Source organism: Cherax quadricarinatus, chromosome 40 (assembly GCF_038502225.1).
Source record: "Cherax quadricarinatus isolate ZL_2023a chromosome 40, ASM3850222v1, whole genome shotgun sequence".
NCBI lineage: Eukaryota > Metazoa > Arthropoda > Malacostraca > Decapoda > Parastacidae > Cherax > Cherax quadricarinatus.
Window position 1 is genome coordinate 3,578,567 of NC_091331.1, and position 23,703 is coordinate 3,602,269.

General features: G+C 47.0%; 1 protein-coding gene across 7 annotated transcripts in view; it reads right to left on the reverse strand.

Moving 5' to 3' along the window:
• Positions 1-23,703, reverse strand: part of LOC128687151 (probable 3',5'-cyclic phosphodiesterase pde-5) — a 172,969-nt gene that overhangs the window by 93,677 nt on the left and 55,589 nt on the right. The window contains exon 1 of one of the 7 annotated variants that reach the window (XM_070092637.1): positions 13,787-14,429. The exons of the other annotated variants lie outside the window; for them this stretch is intronic. The gene's annotated coding sequence lies outside the window, so the exon portion shown is untranslated. Of the gene's footprint in view, positions 1-13,786; positions 14,430-23,703 lie in introns of those variants that run through there. 7 annotated transcript variants of the gene reach the window in all.

Here is a 23,703-nt window from a genome sequence, read left to right on the forward strand (position 1 = left end):
AACGAAGGAGAGGAACAACCGAACAGGTAAATAAGAAATGACTGGTGCAAAGGAAGGAGAGAGGGGATGATAGAAATAACAGGCTAAGAAAGGAAGTCGGGGACGGTGGAAGAGAGGAAGAAAGGAGGATTGGTAAAGTGGATGAGGAGAGCAATGTAAGAGGGAGGAAGAAGGAACCATAGAAATACGCGAATGGACGATCAACTGGACGAAAGAGAAGGTGATAGAAATAATGGAAGAGACAAGGAAAGGAAGGCAGACAGGACCAGCGGAAGAGCCGAGCAAGGAATGAAGGCTGAACATAATCAAGGGGTGAGAGAAGCCAGTGGCAAGAGAATAAACACAAGAGGTTTGTTTACGGTGTGTAAAACGCACTAACACCTGTACCCTGGGTGATCAACTCATGTACCCCTGGGTGATTAACACATGTACCCTGGGTGATCAACACATGTTCCCTGGGTGATTAACACATGTACCCTGGGTGATCAACACATGTACCCCTGGGTGATTAACACCTGTACCCTGGGTGATCAACTCATGTACCCCTGGGTGATTAACACCTGTACCCTGGGTGATCAACTCATGTACCCCTGGGTGATTAACACCTGTACCCTGGGTGATCAACTCATGTACCCCTGGGTGATTAACACATGTACCCTGGGTGATCAACTCATGTACCCCTGGGTGATTAACACATGTACCCTGGGTGATCAACTCATGTACCCCTGGGTGATTAACACATGTACCCTGGGTGATCAACACATGTTCCCTGGGTGATCAACATCTGTACCCCTGGGTGATCAACACCTGTACCCTGGGTGATCAACACATGTTCCCTGGGTGATCAACATCTGTACCCTGGGTGATCAACACCTGTATCTCTGGGTGATCAGCACCAGTACCCCTGGGTGATCAACACCTGTACTCTGGGTGATCAACACTTGTACCCAGGGTGATCAACACCTGTACCCTGAGTGATCAACATCTGTAACCTGGGTGATCAACACCTGTACCCTGGGTGATCAATACCTGTACCCATGGGTTATCAACACCTGTACCCCTGGGTGATGAGCACCTATACCCTGGGTGATCAACACTTGTACCCTGGATTACCAACACCTGTACCCCTGGGTGATCAGCACTTGTACCCTGGGTGGTCAACCCTGGGTGATCATCACCTATACCCTGGGTGAGCAACACCTGTACCCTGGGTGATCAACCCTAGGTGATCATCACCTGTACCCTGGGTGATTAACACCTGTACCCTGGGTGATCAACACCTATACCCTGGGTGAACAACACCTGCACCCCTGGGTGATCAACACCTGTACCCTGGGTGATCAACACCTGTACCCTGGGTGATCCACACCTGTCCCATGGGTGATCAGCACCTGCACCCTGGGTGATCAACACCTGTACCCTGTGTGATCAACACCTGTATCCTGGATGATCAACACCTGCCCCCCTGAGTGATCAGCACATGTACCCTGGGTGATCAACACCTGTACCCTAGGTGATCAACACCTGTACCCTGGGTGATCAACACCTGTACCCTTGGTGATCAATACCTGTACCCTGGGTGATCAACACTTGTACCCTGGGTGATCAGCATCTGTACCCTGGGTGATCAACACCTGTACCCTGTGTGATCAACACCTGTATCCTGGATAATCAACACCTGCACCCCTGAGTGATAAGCACATGTACCCTGGGTGATCAACATCTGTACCCTGGGTGATCAACACCTGTACCCTGGGTGATCAACACCTGTACCCTGGGTGATCAACACCTGCACCCCTGGGTGATCAACACCTGTACCCTGGGTGATCAACACCTGTACCCTGGGTGATCAACACCTGTACCCTGGGTGATCAGCACCTGTACCCTGGGTGATCAACACCTGTACCCTGTGTGATCAACACCTGTATCCTGGATGATAAACACCTGCACCCCTGAGTGATCAGCACATGTACCCTGGGTGATCAACACCTGTACCCTGGGTGATCAACACCTGCACCCTGGGTGATCAACACCTGCACCCTGGGTGATCAACACCTGTACCCTGGGTGATCAACACCTGTTCCCTGGGTGATCAACACCTGTACCCTGGGTGATCAACACCTCTACCCTGGGTGATCAACACCTGTACCCTGGGTGATCAACACCTGCACCCTGGGTGATCAACACCTGTACCCTGGGTGATCAACACCTCTACCCTGGGTGATCAACACCTGTACCCTGGGTGATCAACACCTGTGCCCTGGGTGATCAACACCTGTACCCTGGGTGATAAACACCTGTACCCTGGGTGATCATCACCTGTACCCTGGGTGATCAACACCTGTAACATGGGTGATCAACACCTGTACCCTTGGTGATCAACACCTGTACCCTGGGTGATCAACACCTGTACCCTGGGTGATCAACACCTGTACCCTGGGTGATCAACACCTGTACCCTGGGAGATCAACACCTGTACCCTGGGTGACCAACACTTGCACCCTGGGTGATCAACACCTGCACCATGGGTGATCAACACCTGCACCCTGGGTGATCAACACCTGTACCCTGGGTGATCAACACCTGTACCCTGGGTGATCAACACCTGTACCCTGGGTGATCAACACCTGTACCCTGGGAGATCATCACCTGCACCCTGGGTGATCAACACCTGTACCCTGGGTGATCAACACCTGTACCCTGGGTGATCAACACCTGCACCCTGGGTGATCAACACCTGTACCCTGGGTGATCAACACCTGTAGTCTGGGTGATCAACACCTGTACTCTGGGTGATCAACACCTGTACCCTGGGTGATCAACACCTGTACCCTGGGTGATCATCACCTGTACCCTGGGTGATCAACACCTGTACCCTGGGTGATCAACACCTGTACCCTGGGTGATCAACACCTGTACCCTGGGTGATCAACACCTGTACCGTGGGTTATCAACACCTGCACCCTGGGTGATCAACACCTGTACCCTGGGTGATCAACACCTGTACCCTGGGTGATCAACACCTGTACCCTAGGTGATCAACGCCTGTACCATGGGTTATCAACACCTGTACCCTTGGTGATCAACACCTCTACCCTGGGTGATCAACACCTGTACCCTGGGTGATCAACACCTGTTCCCTGGGTGATCAACACCTGTACCCTGGGTGATCAACACCTCTACCCTGGGTGATCAACACCTGTACCCTGGGTGATCAACACCTGCACCCTGGGTGATCAACACCTGTACCCTGGGTGATCAACACCTCTACCCTGGGTGATCAACACCTGTACCCTGGGTGATCAACACCTGTGCCCTGGGTGATCAACACCTGTACCCTGGGTGATAAACACCTGTACCCTGGGTGATCATCACCTGTACCCTGGGTGATCAACAGCTGTAACATGGGTGATCAACACCTGTACCCTTGGTGATCAACACCTGTACCCTGGGTGATCAACACCTGTACCCTGGGTGATCAACACCTGTACCCTGGGTGATCAACACCTGTACCCTGGGAGATCAACACCTGTACCCTGGGTGACCAACACTTGCACCCTGGGTGATCAACACCTGCACCATGGGTGATCAACACCTGCACCCTGGGTGATCAACACCTGTACCCTGGGTGATCAACACCTGTACCCTGGGTGATCAACACCTGTACCCTGGGTGATCAACACCTGTACCCTGGGAGATCATCACCTGCACCCTGGGTGATCAACACCTGTACCCTGGGTGATCAACACCTGTACCCTGGGTGATCAACACCTGCACCCTGGGTGATCAACACCTGTACCCTGGGTGATCAACACCTGTAGTCTGGGTGATCAACACCTGTACTCTGGGTGATCAACACCTGTACCCTGGGTGATCAACACCTGTACCCTGGGTGATCATCACCTGTACCCTGGGTGATCAACACCTGTACCCTGGGTGATCAACACCTGTACCCTGGGTGATCATCACCTGTACCCTGGGTGATCAACACCTGTACCCTGGGTGATCAACACCTGTACCCTGGGTGATCATCACCTGTACCCTGGGTGATCATCACCTGTACCCTGGGTGATCAACACCTGTACCCTGGGTGATCAACACCTGTACCCTGGGTGATCAACACCTGTACCCTGGGTGATCAACACCTGTATCCTGGGTGATCAACACCTGTACCCTGGGTGATCAACACCTGTACCCTGGGTGATCAACACCTGTACCATGGGTGATCAACACCTGTACCCTGGGTGATCAACACCTGTACCCTGGGTGATCAACACCTGTACCCTTGGTGATCAACACCTGTACCCTGTTTGATCAACACCTGTACCCTGGGTGATCAACACCTGTACCCTGGGTGATCAACACCTGTACCCTGGGTGATCAACACCTGTACCCTGGGAGATCATCACCTGCACCCTGGGTGATCAACACCTGTACCCTGGGTGATCAACACCTGTACCCTGGGTGATCATCACCTGTACCTCTGGTACGATTCTCATTCCAGGGGGGTTGTGGTGGTACGGGTTAGATAGAGATGAGGTTTGAAATGAGCTAAGGAAGAAAATTAGCTCTTGGTCTTATTATCCAGCTTGTAAAACATAGAACGTCGGAATAAAAGAGAAAAACGTCGAAGAAACGAGAAAGCAGTCCAATCTTTTCTATAAAATGTCAAAGAAAAAAACGATAAAACGCTTCAGTCTCGTCTACAGCATATAGGAAAAACGAGAAAACGCAGAAATAATTAAGCTTCAGGAGATAGGAAATAAAACAATAAATCAAGATGGAATTAAAAGCAAAACAAAAGGTTTCGAAAGCCATAATGATAGTGTGAGTCAGACTTAATAAAAAAATATATGTAAATACACGAGTTAATCCTCTATTCCTGATTGCCAGACTGAATTGTAACTCTCAGTTCACAACAGAGAACAACCAGACTTCACTTTGCTAGACAGCGAAGAAATGGTGAGATGATTTCTAGATGGAGGGTAAAGCACTTGCTAGATTTCTAGCTAGCAGGGAAATTGCTGAATTTCTTTGCCTGCTGAGTAAACTAAGATCGTGGGGGGTAATAACTGGCTGAGAGGAGGGCGCTCTGGCGACGCTGGGAAAACTCTGCCTGGTTAACGGGGCATTGTGTGTGTCTTGTTATGATTATGGACGCCGGCCAGAGGGCTGGGACCCAGAGGGCTGGGACCCAGAGGGATGGGACCCAGAGGGATGGGACCCAGAGGGTTGGGACCCAGAGGGATGGGACCCAGAGGACTGGGACCCAGAGGGCTGGGACCCAGAGGGCTGGGACCCAGAGGGCTGGGACCCAGAGGGATGGGACTCCGAGGGCTGGGACCCAGAGGACTGGGACCCAGAGGACTGGGATCCAGAGGACTGGGACCCAGAGGGCTGGGACCCAGACGGTTGGAACCCAGAGGGCTGGGACCCAGAGGGATGGGACCCAGAGGGCTAGGACCCAGAGGACTGGGACCCAGAGTGCTAAGACTCAGAGGGCTGGGACCCAGAGGACTGGGACCCAGAGGGCTGGGACCCAGACGGTTGGGACCCAGAGGGCTGGGACCTAGAGGTCTGGGACCCAGAGGGCTGGGACCCAGAGTGTTGGGACCCAGAGGGCTGGGACCCAGAGTGCTAAGACCCAGAGGGCTGAGACCCAGAAGGCTGGGACTCAGAGGACTGGGACCCAGAGGGCTGGGACCCAGAGGGTTGGGACCCAGAGGGCTGGGACCCAGAGGACTGGGACCCAGAGGACTGGGACCCAGAGTGTTGGGACCCAGAGGGCTGGGACCCAGAGGGCTAAGACCCAGAGGGCTAAGACCCAGAGGGCTGGGACTCAGAGGGCTAAGACCCAAAGGGCTAAGACCCAGAGGGCTGGGACCCAGAGGACTGGGACCCAGAGGGCTGGGAGCCAGAGGGCTGGGACCCAGAGGGCTGGGACCCAGAGGGCTGGGACCCAGAGTGTTGGGACCCAGAGGGCTGGGACCCAGAGTGCTAAGACCCAGAGGGCTGGGACCCAGAGGGCTGGGACCCAGAGGACTGGGACCCAGAGGGCTGGGACCCAGAGGGTTGGGACCCAGAGGGCTGGGACCCAGAGAACTGGGACCCAGAGGGCTGGGACCCAGAGTGTTGGGACCCAGAGGGCTGGGACCCAGAGGGCTAAGACCCAGAGGGCTAAGACCCAGAGGGCTGAGACCCAGAGGGCTAAGACCCAGAGGGCTAAGACCCAGAGGGTTGGGACCCAGAGGACTGGGACCCAGAGGGCTGGGACCCAGATGGCTGGGACCCAGAGGGCTGGGACCCAGAGGGCTGGGACCCAGAGGGCTGGGACCCAGAGGGCTGGGACCCAGAGGGCTGGGACCCAGAGGGCTGGGACCCAGGGTCGAGAACAGTAACATTATACCAGGCATTAAACTGTAGAAGGTTAATTTAAATTTTGGTTTGGAACGAATAACAATACACAACACGCTGACTGGGGTAATAGACGTATAACCCGCACACAAGAGAATAAAACTCATGACAACGTTCCGGTCCGACTTGAACCATTAGCTAGTCGCACGAAACATCGTCATAAGTTTCGTTCTTCCATGTATATTGTGTCGGAATTTCCGGCGCATGGAAATGCAACTTACACACGGGAAAGAATGGATAGACAACCCCATCAGTAGAAACGACGAGGGACTCGAACAGAGAAGCTACCGTGGCCTGGTGGCTAAAGCTCTCGCTTCACACGGCGAGGTCCTGGGTTCGATTTCCAGCGACGGTAGAAACACTGGGAGTATTTCTTTATACCGGTTGTCTATGTTCACCCATCAGTAAAATGGGTACCTGGGTGTTAGTGGACTGGTGTGGGTCGCATCCTGGGACAAAACAAACCTAATTTGCCCGAAATGCTTAGCATAAGAAGCGGCTTTCTATACAGTAGTATGTCATTGATGTCAGTTAGGCCTGTATACCTTGTATATGTACTTGTAGTAAATAAAGATATTATTATTATTATAATGAATAGCACTAATAAAGCCATCGGTTGGCGAAACGTTCCCAGAATAAGGACACCCAGGTGTTGGACATGTGTCTCATCCACCCACTTGTCGGTTTTCTAAGCCATTTACACAATAATAACCAACAGACGGCAATAAATTGGCTGTGTACAGACGGTGTTAAGTAGGTGGAGTTCCACTAGGGTCTGGGTTTGCACTCGTATTGTTTCTGCGAGATGCAAATGAAATATCAGGGAAAATAGGCTCTTACGTATCAAGTGTTTACAGTTGATGTTTAACTTACGAGGTCGTGACTATAATATGCTGCAGGAATTGTTCAAAAGTGAGTTGAGTCTCAACAAATGTATGGTAATGAGACTGGTGAGAAGACATGAAAGGTCAGAGGAAGAGTACCACCTGAGAGAAAGACCAGAGAGAGAGTACGAACTGAGAGCAAGGACAGGGGGAGAGTAACACCTGAGAGGGAGGACAGAGGGAGAGTAACACCTGAGAGGGAGGACAGAAGGAGAGTACCCCCAGAGAAAAAGGCCAGAAAGAGAGTACCACCTGAGATGGAGGCCAGAGAGAGCCAACTGAGAGAGGGTGACTAGAGGAAGAGTACCACCTAAGAGGCAGACCAGGTGAAAAACATCGCCTAAAACTGTAACAACTCACAGAATTGGAATGTGAAACTAACGTCAGGACAGACATCCCACTTAAACTCTCGCTGGAAACACACGAACACAAACACAATACTATCAAAACTGGAAAACATTACAAAATGCTTAAGAACTCTGATCAAAAACGTCAGTGAGAACACTTTACACATCGTATGTAAGGCCATTTCTGGAGTATGCGGCGCCACCATGCAACCCTTACCTTATTAAGCATATTAAAAAAATGTGTAAGTTAGAGATTTGCCGCAAGAGGACTTTACAACCCTCCACACACACACAGACAGACACACACACACACAAACACACACACACACACACACACAGACAGACACACACACACACACACACACACACACACACACACACACACACACACACACACACACACACACACACACACACACACACACACACACACACACAAACCATTCCCAGTCAGCCTAACTCACTCCCACATCACTCATCCCTATAGTAGCAAATTAACTCATTGCTCTTATCGACCTACGAGTATGCTCACCAACACCCACCTAAACCCACCTACACACCCCGTACACTTATCTGCACCCACTTACACCCACCTACTTCTCTCAGAGACCAACAAAACTCCTAACACCTACGTAGTGTTACACAGCACACCTGATAACAAGCCAGGTCCAGCAGCAACAGGAGAAAAGTTTGCAACGGAAGGATAAGAGTGTGCTACGCTCCATCAAACACTAGCAACAGAAGGACAAGAGTGTGCTACACTCCACCTAACAGAAGCAACAGGAAGACAAGAATATACTACACACTCCACCACAACACATTTGCTAAAAAAATAAATTAGCATATCTTTAACACCTAATTAAGAGTAAATACTCTTCATCATTATTATTATCACATTACTAATTAATTCTAGCAAATAAAGAGAGTAATAATTCATTAGAGAGCAGAGCGCAAAATTTCACCTCCAGAGAGTAGATCAAAACACACAGTGTCATTACTGCCAGACGACGGTCATTAAAATTGATAATTAACTTCAGCTGAAGTGTTTTATTGCCCATTTTTGGTGTATATTCTTTCGGTTTGTTTTTTTCTCTCTTTTCGCTCTCTTTATTTGTATAATCCTACTCATTGAGTAGGATTATTTTACGACGATGACTGAGAAGGATGAGACGATGACCGGGAAGGAAAAGATGATGACTAACAATGATAAGACAATAATGACTGACAAAGATAAGACGATGAGGATAAGACGATGACTGACAAAACTAAGACGATGATTGGTAAAGATAAGACGATGACTGACAGTGATACGAGATACAGTGACGAAGATATTATTATAAATGCAAGGTTTAGAAGCTTACTGATAAGGATAAGACAAAACCAAGGATAACACAATTAATACCAAGGATAACACAATACCAAGGATAAGACAAAACCAAGGATAACACAAATTAATACCAAGGATAACACAATACCAAGGATAACACAATACCAAGGATAACACAATTAATACCATGGATAACACAATACCAAGGATAACACAATACCAAGGATAACACAATACCAAGGATAACACAATATCAAGGATAACACAATGTCAAGGATCACACAATACAAAGGATAACACAATATCAAGGATAACACTCCAAGAATAACACAATACCAAGGATAACACAATACAAAGGATAACACAATACCAAGGATAACACAATACAAAGGATAACACAATACCAAGGATAACACAATACAAAGGATAACACAATACCAAGGATAACACAATACCAAGGATAACACTCAAAGGATAACACAATACCAAGGATAACACAATACAAAGGATAACACAATGTCAAGGATAACACAATACAGAGGATAACACAATACCAAGGATAACACAATACCAAGGATATCACAATTAATACCAAGGATAACACAATACCAAGGATAACACAATTAATACCAAGGATAACACAATTAATACCAAGGATAACACAATTAATACCAAGGATAACACAATTAATACCAAGGATAACACAATTAATACCAAGGATAACACAATTAATATCAGGGATAACACAATTAATACCAAGGATTATGCCCGGAGAATTATTTACCTGTACATTCTTGTATGCTAATTTTTAGACAAATTATTTAAAAACATGCATTTTTTATATATACAAATTTCTCATAAACCAATTTTTGGACTGATTTTTTTATTAATTTTAAATTTTTAATTTGGCACGAAAACTAATAGAAAAAATACCCTAATTTGGCTCATGTTTAATACTATAATATAATTGATCTAACTTATCCTAACATATCCTAGAAGTTGCAGGATTTTTATACTGACTTTTGAATACATCAGCTATATGTTGTTGCCCCTATGTTATTTAGTAGTTATTTTGTGGGAACAAAAGTTAGCTATGTTTTCCTGTCACAGTTCATCACATAGGAGATGTCACAGAGTGGTGAGATGTGTTAGACTGAGCTGGGAGACTTCAGTAGTGTTAGACTGAGCTGGGAGACTTCAGTAGTGTTAGACTGGGCTGGGAGACTTCAGTAGTGTTAGACTGAGCTGGGAGACTTCAGTAGTGTTAGACTGAGCTGGGAGACTTCAGTAGTGTTAGATTGGGCTGGGAGACTTCAGTAGTGTTAGACTGGGCTGGGAGACGTCAGTAGTGTTAGACTGGGCTGGGAGACGTCAGTAGTGTTAGACTGGGCTGGGAGACTTCAGTAGTGTTAGACTGAGCTGGGAGACGTCAGTAGTGTTAGACTGGGCTGGGAGACGTCAGTAGTGTTAGACTGAGCTGGGAGACTTCAGTAGTGTTAGACTGGGCTGGGAGACTTCAGTAGTGTTAGACTGAGCTGGGAGACGTCAGTAGTGTTAGACTGGGCTGGGAGACGTCAGTAGTGTTAGACTGAGCTGGGAGACTTCAGTAGTGTTAGACTGGGCTGGGAGACTTCAGTAGTGTTAGACTGAGCTGGGAGACTTCAGTAGTGTTAGACTGAGCTGGGAGACTTCAGTAGTGTTAGACTGGGCTGGGAGACTTCAGTAGTGTTAGACTGAGCTGGGAGACGTCAGTAGTGTTAGACTGGGCTGGGAGACGTCAGTAGTGTTAGACTGAGCTGGGAGACTTCAGTAGTGTTAGACTGAGCTGGGAGACGTCAGTAGTGTTAGACTGGGCTGGGAGACTTCAGTAGTGTTAGACTGGGGTGGGAGACTTCAGTAGTGTTAGACTGAGCTGGGAGACTTCGGTAGTGTTAGACTGTGCTGGGAGACGTCAGTAGTGTTAGACTGAGCTGGGAGACGTCAGTAGTGTTAGACTGAGCTGGGAGACGTCAGTAGTGTTAGACTGGGTTGGGAGACGTCAGTAGTGTTAGACTGAGCTGGGAGACTTCAGTAGTGTTAGACTGAGCTGGGAGACGTCAGTAGTGTTAGACTGGGCTGGGAGACTTCAGTAGTGTTAGACTGGGCTGGGAGACTTCAGTAGTGTTAGACTGAGCTGGGAGACTTCGGTAGTGTTAGACTGTGCTGGGAGACTTCAGTAGTGTTAGACTGAGCTGGGAGACGTCAGTAGTGTTAGACTGAGCTGGGAGACGTCAGTAGTGTTAGACTGAGCTGGGAGACGTCAGTAGTGTTAGACTGAGCTGGGAGACGTCAGTAGTGTTAGACTGAGCTGGGAGACGTCAGTAGTGTTAGACTGAGCTGGGAGACGTCAGTAGTGTTAGACTGAGCTGGGAGACGTCAGTAGTGTTAGACTGAGCTGGGAGACGTCAGTAGTGTTAGACTGAGCTGGGAGACGTCAGTAGTGTTAGACTGAGCTGGGAGACGTCAGTAGTGTTAGACTGAGCGGGGAGACTTCAGTAGTGTTAGACTGAGCTGGGAGACGTCAGTAGTGTTATACTGAGCTGGGAGACGTCAGTAGTGTTAGACTGAGCTGGGAGACTTCAGTAGTGTTAGACTGAGCTGGGAGACTTCAGTAGTGTTAGACTGAGCTGGGAGACTTCAGTAGTGTTAGACTGGGCTGGGAGACTTCAGTAGTGTTAGACTGAGCTGGGAGACTTCAGTAGTGTTAGACTGAGCTGGGAGACTTCAGTAGTGTTAGACTGAGCTGGGAGACTTCAGTAGTGTTAGACTGAGCTGGGAGACTTCAGTAGTGTTAGACTGAGCTGGGAGACGTCAGTAGTGTTAGACTGAGCTGGAAGACGTCAGTAGTGTTAGACTGAGCTGGGAGACTTCAGTAGTGTTAGACTGAGCTGGGAGACTTCAGTAGTGTTAGACTGAGCTGGGAGACGTCAGTAGTATTAGACTGAGCTGGGAGACTTCAGTAGTGTTAGACTGAGTTGGGAGACTTCAGTAGTGTTAGACTGAACTGGGAGACTTGAGTAGTGTTAGACTGAGCTGGGAGACTTCAGTAGTGTTAGACTGAGCTGGGAGACTTCAGTAGTGTTAGACTGAGCTGGGAGACGTCAGTAGTGTTAGACTGAGCTGGAAGACGTCAGTAGTGTTAGACTGAGCTGGGAGACTTCAGTAGTGTTAGACTGAGCTGGGAGACTTCAGTAGTGTTAGACTGAGCTGGGAGACTTCAGTAGTGTTAGACTGAGCTGGGAGACGTCAGTAGTATTAGACTGAGCTGGGAGACTTCAGTAGTGTTAGACTGAGCTGGGAGACTTCAGTAGTGTTAGACTGAGCTGGGAGACTTCAGTAGTGTTAGACTGAGCTGGGAGACGTCAGTAGTATTAGACTGAGCTGGGAGACTTCAGTAGTGTTAGACTGAGTTGGGAGACTTCAGTAGTGTTAGAATGAGCTGGGAGACTTCAGTAGTGTTAGACTGAGCTGGGAGACTTCAGTAGTGTTAGACTGAGCTGGGAGACGTCAGTAGTGTTAGACTGAGCTGGAAGACGTCAGTAGTGTTAGACTGAGCTGGGAGACTTCAGTAGTGTTAGACTGAGCTGGGAGACTTCAGTAGTGTTAGACTGAGCTGGGAGACTTGAGTAGTGTTAGACTGAGCTGGGAGACGTCAGTAGTATTAGACTGAGCTGGGAGACTTCAGTAGTGTTAGACTGAGTTGGGAGACTTCAGTAGTGTTAGACTGAGCTGGGAGACTTCAGTAGTGTTAGACTGAGCTGGGAGACTTCAGTAGTGTTAGACTGAGCTGGGAGACTTCAGTAGTGTTAGACTGAGCTGGGAGACTTCAGTAGTGTTAGACTGAGCTGGTAGACTTCAGTAGTGTTAGACTGAGCTGGTAGACTTCAGTAGTGTTAGACTAAGCTGGGAGACGTCAGTAGTGTTAGACTGAGCTGGGAGACTTCAGTAGTGTTAGACTGAGCTGGGAGACTTCAGTAGTATTAGACTGTGCTGGGAGACTTCAGTAGTGTTAGACTGAGCTTGGAGACTTCAGTAGTGTCAGACTAAGCTGGGAGACTTCAGTGGTGTTAGACTAAGCTGGGAGACTTCAGTGGTGTTAGACTAAGCTGGGAGACTTCAGTAGTGTTAGACTAAGCTGGGAGACTTCAGTAATGTTAGACTGAGCTGGGAGACTTCAGTAAGGACATGAGGATATCCTCAAGCTTCAGCAGCTATGGCAGCTTGAAGGATTTCCTTTCAGGTGAGCTGGAGTCGCTATTACTTGGGAATTATTGTGTTTTTTTCGTGGAGGGAAGGAGGGAGACAGGGAGGGAGAGAGGGAGAGAGAGAGGAAGACAGGGAGGGAGACAGGGAGGGAGGGAGGGAGGGAGGGAGGGAGGGAGGGAGGGAGAGAGGAAGTCACGAAGGGAGGGAGGGAGTCAGGGAGGGAGACAGGAAAACAGGGAGGGAGAGAGGAAAACAGGGAGGGAGAAAGGAAGCCAGGGAGGGAAAGGAGAAGACAGGGAGGGAGAGAGGAAGTCAGGGAGGGAGGGAGGGAGGGAGGGAGTCAGGGAGGGAAGGAAAGAAGTGCCCAAGTGACCTAACTAGCCTCTGTCATCTTAGTAACGATTAGATAATATTTGGTGTTTGCTTTAAGAGATTAAATGTGACAGTCAACATATACCTGGGACAGGTCACAAGCATAAACCTGGATCAGGTCACAAGCGTAAGCCTGTATCAGGTCACACAGACGACATAAACAGGAAGACGTACAAGCCAACAAGATAATATCTTACTTGCCCAAATCTTCTCGTAAATTTGCTGTCCTGCAGCTGAGGTCTTCACTGGAGGTAACAGTTGCGGCTGTAACAACTGTGGTGAGGTGTGTGTGTGCCTGATATTCCCAGTAAACGATATTGCTCGTCGTAGAAAGTATTACTTCTAGAGAGAATCTCTCTCCGTCTTCTTGTCCTTTATCTGTTGATGGTTGTGGGGAGCATCTCCCCCGCGGCCAGGTCTCAGACCAGGTTTCCAGATGGACAGACTGGTCAGACCGGCTGCTGGCGTAGATGACAATTCGTAACTAAGGAACTATATCACAGTTGTGTTGTTACGGTGTAGAGTTGTGGGCAGGGGTGGCAAGGCCAGTGGTGGCAAGGAGCAGGGGTGGCAGGGAGCAGGGGTGGCAGGGGGCGGAGGTGGCAAGAGAGTGTCAAAAGCGGTGGTATGAAAGGCGTTCTGTTTTAAATTTAAAATTCAGGGGGGTTCAGAAGTCACAGACTAGCTCGATGTTTACTTAAATATTAAATCGCACATTTGGACAGTGATGCCAGCCACGTGCACAGAGCCATGCAGCAGATGCGGATGCTACTGAAACGATGTTTTTATCGGTTGATGCTGGCAATGCTGGATATGGTAGTGATGGTGAAGATAGTGGTAATAGTGGTGGTGGTGGTGGTGGTGGTGGTGGTGGTGGTGGTGGTGGTGGTGGTGGAGGTGGTGGTGGTGGTGACAGTGGTGGTGGCGGCGGCAGGATTCACAGTGAGTGCCAACTACCCGCTACGAGGATGTGAGAGCCACTGGTGCCAGCCAGAGAGGTGCCTGGCACTCCCCTCCCCCAACGAGGGACACGTTCCACGTATGACAGAAAACCTTCAAAGGGATAGGACTTGCGTAATTTCCCAGGAGGCAGTCATGGTGGTCCTTCATGACCTCTGCACCGTAGATAGTTACTGTGCTGTCACTCTCTGAGTTTTAGATAATCTTCCAGTAGTTACAGGGCAGAGTTATGCTAGTTAATAACCCGTCTTTGCTAAAAACCCGAACTTTATAGACCCTTATTACGGTGTTAACTCAGTCCTGATCGCCTCTCAGGTCACAACTACACACAATACACAAGTGACCTGAGCAAACAGGTCACAACTAGTTATTACCTGTTAGGTAGAAGAACAAAAAGTACAATTAATGTGACATTTTACTGCGGCAACATTTCGCTCTCCAGGAGCTTTGTCAAGCTGTTACAGACGCAGACGTCCAGTTGCGCTTTTGTCTTTTTACTTAACATATTGTCAGTAATTCTACCAACATTATTACAACTAATCATCACCTGTCACTGTCAATTCACAAACATTTAATTTTCTCTCTTTTTTTTTTTAAATTTCCAGCCTTTGTAGCACTTACTAATTTCATTATTCACTCTCAGAAAGGGGTTAAAAACCTGTCTAGTAGCCTTTTTTGGGCTGTCTTTGTCCCTAATGGACAGTCGTGGTACATTACGTCGTCTTTTTCTGTTTTTTTCTTTCATGTTTTTTTTTTTTAAGTCTGTATATTCAAACATTCTCCTTTTTATTGATAATTTGTTATCCATATTTTTGAAGATTATTTCCTATCCATATAAACATTTTTAAAAGTTGCCAGTGGGTTGGTAGCGCACTCAGCTCACACACTGAGGTCCGTGGTTCAGTCCCCGGTACGGGTGGAAACATCAGGACGTGTTTCCTTAAGTCATCATTATCCATTAGTAATCCACTTATTTATTCACATATTTAAACCATTAAATAAGCAGTTCCATCCATCGGTCAACTCATATATTTATTCGTAAGTACATCTATCAAACAATCGGTTTATTGATATTTTGGTTAATCTATAAATGAATACATTAAACCACCCTTGTATCTATCTTCTGAGAGAGAGAGAGAGAGAGAGAGAGAGAGAGAGAGAGAGACGGGGGGAGGGGGAAAGAGAACAAGAGACAGTCAGACAGGCACCATATCCTCGTCCCCCTCCATCACAACACAATGAACACACTAAATCCCTCCTCCTGTAGACTAGCCTCACAAAGAGTACCAACTTAGCTTTCAACATTCCTTAAAACACCATCCATTATCCCATTTGAATCGAAATATTTCAGTCACTCGAGCAATGCTGCTAGTACAAAAGAGACACGCGATCCCACTTCTACTCTGAGAGTCCAAATTTCGAAATCCTTTATAAGTAAATATTATAAAGGATTGCAATGCCTTTGAGAGAGCATTGGAGGTACGAGGTATTCAATATCATAGAGAATCCTCTGAAAGTCGTATTATATTGCCAGCAATCCGAGTTATAGATCAATTTTTTTGCGAATTAAAAGAGACTGGAGGATAGAATTGGAAAGTTAGGTAAAGTCGTATAATTTATTTTTCCTTTTGAGATAAGTAGATATGTTTATGAGATAATACCTTGAATTACGAGGTGTGACTGTCAAATGAGTGGTCTGGCAACGCCTGACTGTCCAATGGAGCGTCTGGTAGCGCCTGACTGTCCAGTGGAGTGTCTGGTTGCGTCTGACTGTCCAGTGGAGCGTCTGGTAGCGTCTGACTGTTTATTGGGTCGTCAGGCAGTGTTTGGCTGTCCAATGGGGGTGTCTGGCAGGCATCTGACTGTTCAATGGGGGCGTCTGGTAGCGTCTAACTGTCCAATGGGGGCGCCTGGCAGCGTCTGACTGTCCAATGGGGGCGTCTGACAGTGTCTGACTGTCCAATGGGGGCGTCTGGCAATGTCTCGCTGTCCAATGGGGGCGTCTGGCAGTATCTCACTGTCCAATGGGGGCGTCTGGCAGTGTCTCGCTGTCCAATGGGGGCGTCTGGCAGCGTCTGACTGTCCAATGGGGGCGCCTGGCAGTCTCACTGTCCAATGGGGGCGTCTGGCAGTTTCTGACCGGCGTTACAGCGAGCGCACTTATCATAATGACAAAAAAAAAAAAAAAAAAGAAAAACAAATCTCGAATTTTAATTACTGACAAAGACCCGACCTTCAAATATGATAACACGACAAGTGTAATCCTAATTAGCAGCTGGGCACTGACGACTGCAATGCATTGTGCAACATTCGGCGTAGAGGGACGACAGCTGCAGCAGAAATCTTTAAGATTTTAGAGGCAACACAATGTCCCTTTGCTGTAAGTTATTTATGGAAGTTATTAATCATTTCCGTTGAGATAAACATTGTGGGTGCTGAGTCTCGTCCCAGTTACCTCCAGCAAGTAGTAATAATGGTAGAATTAGACACAAAATAGTGGTGTCCCGTAGCTCGATTCCTAGCGCACTCGGCTCGCACAGTGAGGTCCGTGGTTCGATCCCCGGTACGGGTGGAAATATTACAACGTGTTTTCTTAAGACACTTGCTGTCCCTGTTCACCTATCAGTAAAATAGGTACCTGGATGTTAGTGATCAGGCCTGGAGCCAGGTTTCTCTGTTAATTGCCCATTCAACCAGACTGTTGTTGCTGGTGGCCCGCTGGCCGACATGGCTATCACAGCTGGTAGCAGACTGACGAGTCTTGGGTTTACTGAGCGCATACTTTTCACTCGGTCTGTTTTACACGTCATTCCATATCTCTCATATCTGTGGTTTTGTGGCTTTTCCCGTGTATTTATTATCAAGTGTGACCCACTTAGTCGTAATGACACGACTGCAAACAAATCATGGAACGGGTAGGATCTGAACCCATGGCAAGTGAGTCCTGATGAATAAAAAATCACGATATCATGACCGGAACAATACATAAATAACTCGCACATAGGTCCGAAACGTCGTCATAAGTTTCATTCTCTTAAGTGCTGGATATTCGGGAGTCCTGGCCAGTGAGTTTTAGGCCTCACTTGTCATAGGTTCAAGCCCCGCCCGTTCCCTGAGTTATCAGGTAGCTTTCTCTTCTCCACTCCATTCTGAAGAGTGAATTCACAGTAATTCTCGTGCTTTCCTGACTTCATGCGGGCTTTAAATGATCTCTGTCAGTTTTCCAGCTCTGATATATCTCTTGCCCTAAATGGAGCAGTCAACACAGAGCAATAATCAAGACGAGAGAGCACAACTGGCTTAATCACTTTTAAATTTCTCATTATTATCTACCATGGCCTTTTTGGCCATGGTCATCCAGGAATTACTTCTGGTACAATGCTGGTGTCTGACACCTTCCATTAAACATTTGGAAGTTTGATATCTTCAAGAAAGACAATATTTCCCCCCGAATTTCCGTGACTTTCAAACAGGCTGTCTATTTTTTCTTACATGTTCCGTGAATTTCCCTGCCTTTGTTGACGATGGTTTGTAAACAAAGACAGTCACCAGATTCTTGCTCTCAACTTTTATACATTGTGATTCCACCGAATCATTTGTTGATTTCACCAGTTAAGTGCAATAGTCTCGTAACTTTTATACATTGTGATTCCACCGCATCATTTGCTGATTTCACCAGTTACGTGCAATAGTCTCGTACACAGAGGAACGCTCTTAACTGTGAATTATTGCTCTCTCTGGCATCACCATGCATTATAATCCTGTACCCGCACTTTACTGTACGACGCCTCCCGTCTACGTATTTCTGTGAAAGTTCCATTGTGTCTGCTTCTGTGAGGAGCCCATTTATATAGTTAGCTCTTTTTATGTAATTTTTATGTAATTTTTACGTAATTTTTCTTCGATCTTAAATCCTGTATGGTAGCAAAAGATGTTTGTTATAAGAACATAAGAAAGAAGGAGCACTACCGCAGGCCTACTGGCCCATGCTAGGTAGGTCTTACAGGGCTTTGTTATTACCTCTGGCACTGTGCGAACTTTTAATATGGCGCCTAACCTGTAATGAAATTCTGATCGTAAATACAGGGAAAACGTTCAGAAATCAGGTCTGGGAAATGCGCAAGGAAGCGAACGATGCGAAATGAGGACAGTTGTGTTCGGCTATTTCGGTTACTTTTCACAGGAAGCGAATCACTTAACGTCGCTGAGGACTCGTGTAGACCACACACCAGAGATTATAAAACAAACATACACACGCCAGCACTCAACCACATACACACACACACGTTTACTTACATAATTTAACACACACACACACACACACACACACACACACACACACACACACACACACACACACACACACACACACACACACACACATACACACACACACAAACACATTTAACTTTATGTTAGCTGTGATGTTGCTTTGTTGCCGGTCTTCTTGGCCTCTCAGGATTAGCTGACATAATTTACTCTGATTCAAAGAAAGTATGTCTTGTAGAGCGTATCTATCGCTCTCATTCTCTCTCTCTCTCTCTCTCTCTCTCTCTCTCTCTCTCTCTCTCTCTCTCTCTCTCTCTCTCTCTCTCTCTCTCTCTCTCTCTCTCTCTCTCTCTAATGCCTCGCTATAGATTTATGAAAATCACTTGATAACGTGGTTTCCATAAAATGCCCTAAATTGTCGTCATATATCTTAGTCAATTTAAAGCACTTTAAGGCATTTAAAGACAATTTAAGACATTATGTAATGGCTGACACCTGACCCCAGGAATATTTTTTTATCTCTGGCGAAATAAAAAATATTTCGCATTAAGATGATGTAATTAGTAATTATTTTTTTTAGTTCTTTTTAATCATGTACCCAAAGAGTTGAAATTAAAGGAACTTTTAGAGAAAGAGAGAGAGAGAGAGAGAGAGAGAGAGAGAGAGAGTGAGAGAGAGAGAGAGAGAGAGAGGGAGAGAGAGAGAGAGAGAGAGAGAGAGAGAGGGAGAGAGAGAGAGAGAGAGAGGGAGAGAGAGAGAGAGAGAGAGAGGGAGAGAGAGAGAGAGAGAGAGAGAGAGAGAGAGAGAGAGAGAGAGAGAGAGAGAGAGAGAGAGAGAGAGAGAGAGAGAGAGAGAGAGAGAGAGAGAGAGAGAGAGAGGGAGAGAGAGAGAGAGAGAGAGAGATGTTGTTGATGTACATAACAGTTATTAGCTGTAAATGAAGAACACTAATCCTAACTCTGTGAAACCCTGTGTAAGAGAGAGAGAGAGAGAAAAAGAGAGAGAGAGAGAGAGAGAGAGAGAGAGAGAGAGAGAGAGAGAGAGAGAGAGAGAGAGAGAGAGAGAGAGAGAGAGAGAGAGAGAGAGTGAGAGACAGAGAGAGAGAGACATTGTTGCTGAGCTCAGTGCTCACTAACCTGGCACAGTTAAGTGCCATCGCTACGATACTCTATACGCTGTAACTTCACCCAGTAAGCGCCCACTCTTTTTCACCCTCGCCATCCATCCCACCTCTCACGGATAATAGACCGAAGCTGCCTCTGGTGCCACTACTAACTCAGCTCCTTTTGATGTGCCAGTGCCAGTCTGACCCTCCTGCTGCACTCTAGTTAATGCAATCAACCACACTCTATCCACCCGCTTTCCATCTATCCTCTCTAACATCTATCAACTCTGTCAAAAGTTTCAGGAACAATCCCCCCCCCCCCGTCACGCTCCGGTCTCAGACCAAGTCTTCTTAATTAAAAAACAGTAAAGGATTTAATTTAGTGAAAAATCGTATGGGACAGTTTTAAGGCTGTTATAACTTGCTCGCCGTCTTCGTCATGGTGCCGTTATGCAGTGCGTTTAACAAGTGTTCAATGCAATACGTTTAACAAGTGTTCAGTGCAATGCGTTTAACAAGTGTTCAATGCAATACGTTTAACAAGTGTTCAGTGCAATGCGTTTAACAAGTGTTCAATGCAATACGTTTAACAAGTGTTCTGTGCAATACGTTTAACAAGTGCTCTGTGCAATACGTTTAACAAGTGTTCAATGCAATGCGTTTAACAAGTGTTCAGTGCAATACGTTTAACAAGTGTTCTGTGCAATACGTTTAACAAGTGCTCTGTGCAATACGTTTAACAAGTGCTCTGTGCAATACGTTTAACAAGTGTTCTGTGCAATACGTTTAACAAGTGTTCTGTGCAATACGTTTAACAAGTGTTTTGTGCAATACGTTTAACAAGTATTCAATTAAATACGTTTAACAAGCGTTCAGTGCAGTGCGTTTAACAAGTGTTTAATGCAATACGTTTAACAAGTGTTCAGTGCAATACGTTTAACAAGTGTTCAGTGCAATACGTTTAACAAGTGTTCAATGCAATACGTTTAACAAGTGTTCAGTGTAATACGCTTAACAAGTGTTCAGTGCAATACGTTTAACAAGTGTTCAATGCAATACGTTTAACAAGTGTTCAGTGCAATACGTTTAACAAGTGTTCAGTGCAATACGTTTAACAAATGTTCAGTGCAATACGTTTAACAAGTGTTCAGTGCAATACGTTTAACAAGTGCTCAGTGCAATACGTTTAACAAATGTTCAGTGCAATACGTTTAACAAGTGTTCGGTGCAATACGTTTAACAAGTGTTCAGTGCAATACGTTTAACAAATGTTCAGTGCAATACGTTTAACAAGTGTTCAATGCAATACGTTTAACAAGTGTTCAGTGCAATACGTTTAACAAGTGTTCAGTGCAATACGTTTAACAAATGTTCAGTGCAATACGTTTAACAAGTGTTCAGTGCAATACGTTTAACAAGTGTTCAATGCAATACGTTTAACAAGTGCTCAGTGCAATACGTTTAACAAGTGTTCAATTCAATACGTTTAACAAGTGCTCAGTGCAATACGTTTAACAAGTGTTCAATTCAATACGTTTAACAAGCTTTCAGTGCAGTGCGTTTAACAGGTGTTCATTGCAAACGCATACGGCAAGAGAATGTCACCTCCTTGAATTGTAAGCAGGCAGCAGGCCTGCTGCCTGCTTACAATCACCTACCAAATTGGCAATAACCTTTCGTAATTACGAACGTTACATGGTATCACGAATAATTATTTTTTAAAATACCCTCAATGCTATTGGCTGGTGTTACAGCAGTGTATGTGACCGTTGTTACAGCAGTGTGTAGTTGGGGTTACAGCAGTGTATGTGACCGTTGTTACAGCAGTGTGTAGTTGGGGTTACAGCAGTGTATGTGACCGTTGTTACAGACGTGTGTGTGGCCGTTGCTACAGCAGTGTGTAGTTGGGGTTACAGCAGTGTATGTGACCGTTGTTACAGCAGTGTGTGTGTGACCGTTGTTACAGAAGTATGTGTGACCGTTGTTACAGAAGTATGTGTGACCGTTGTTACAGAAGTGTGTGTGGCTGGGGTTACAGCAGTTTGTGTGGCTGGGGTTACAGCAATGTGTGTGTGGCTGGGGTTACAGCAATGTGTGTGACTGGGGTTACAGCAGTGTGTGTGGCTGGGGTTACAGCAGTTTGTGTGGCTGGGGTTACAGCAGTGTGTGTGGCTGGGGTTACAGCAATGTGTGTGACTGGGGTTACAGCAGTTTGTGTGGCTGGGGTTACAGCAGTTTGTGTGGCTGGGGTTACAGCAGTGTGTGTGGCTGGGGTTACAGCAGTGTGTGTGGCTGGGGTTACAGCAGTGTGTGTGACTGGGGTTACAGCAGTGTGTGTGACTGGGGTTACAGCAGTGTGTGTGTGGCTGGGGTTACAGCAGTGTGTGTGGCTGGGGTTACAGCAGTGTGTGTGGCTGGGGTTACAGCAGTGTGTGTGGCTGGGGTTACAGCAGTGTGTGTGGCTGGGGTTACAGCAGTGTGTGTGGCTGGGGTTACAGCAGTGTGTGTGGCTGGGGTTACAGCAGTGTGTGTGGCTGGGGTTACAGCAGTGTGTGTGGCTGGGGTTACAGCAGTGTGTGTGGCTGGGGTTACAACAGTGTGTGTGGCTGGTGTTACAGTAGTGTGTGTGGCTGGGGTTACAGCAGTGTGTAGCTGGGGTTACAGCAGTGTGTGTGTGGCTGGGGTTACAACAGTGTGTGTGGCTGGTGTTACAGTAGTGTGTGTGACTGGGGTTACAACAGTGTGTGTGGCTGGGGTTACAACAGTGTGTGTGGCTGGGGTTACAGCAGTGTGTGTGGCTGGGGTTACAACAGTGTGTAGCATGTGATGTAGTTTAGCTGGGCTTGTGAGGTCTCTGGGGAGACCTAATTTAACCAATTATATGGTCACCTTGCCTTGGCAAATGTCTGTCAGAGACACGCCTTTTCGGTTTATGTATCAGCGCCTTTGTTCGTCACTGGCGTCAGATCCAGGCGTCAGGTCGTACACGTGGTTGTGGAGGGTGCTTGGACCACCATATAAGCCCAAGGAACAGCTGAGCAGGGAGATTCGTGCGGAGCTCTGGCCTGGGTGCAGAGCTCTGAGCAGAGAGACTTCGATAGGAGCTGTTGCTGGGGTGCAGGGCTCGGGAGAAGACTGCTGAAGTCTCTGGAGGAGACTGTTGGAGGCAATGGGCAGAGTACTGGCTTGGCGCAGTAGTCGTGCTGTGTAGGTCTTGGGACCTGTGGCTTAGTTCCTGTGATGAACTGTCCTCTGAACCATATTGTAAGTTATATTCATTTTCGTCAAGTTGATTGTATTCCCTGTCTCACTGCTTATGTGAACCATCCCATTTATCTAAACCACAATAATGTTCTCCTGTTCCAAAATATATTATTGTACAAGGGCTTAATAATAAACTGTGTTTGAGTAGAATAGTAATATTCACTGTCCCCGTTATTTATTCTTTTATCTTTTATTTCAAGTAGTGAGAGGGTGAGTAGCGTGGTGAGTAGAGTAATGAGAGGTAAAGGCGGTCACCAGTGACCTCACATTACCTACCTCCGCTAATCATCTCTACCGACTCACCTCTCCTGCCTATCCCCTACAAACTCCCTCCGTTTACTCACATATTCACCAATTACCCCCCTTCATGACAAGCTGGGGTTACAGCAGTGTGTGGCTGGGGTTATAGCAGTGTGTGTGTGTGGCCGTTGTTACAGCAGTGTGTAGCTGGGGTTACAGCAGTGTGTGGCCGTTGTTACAGCAGTGTGTAGCTGGGGTTACAGTAGTGTGTGTGGC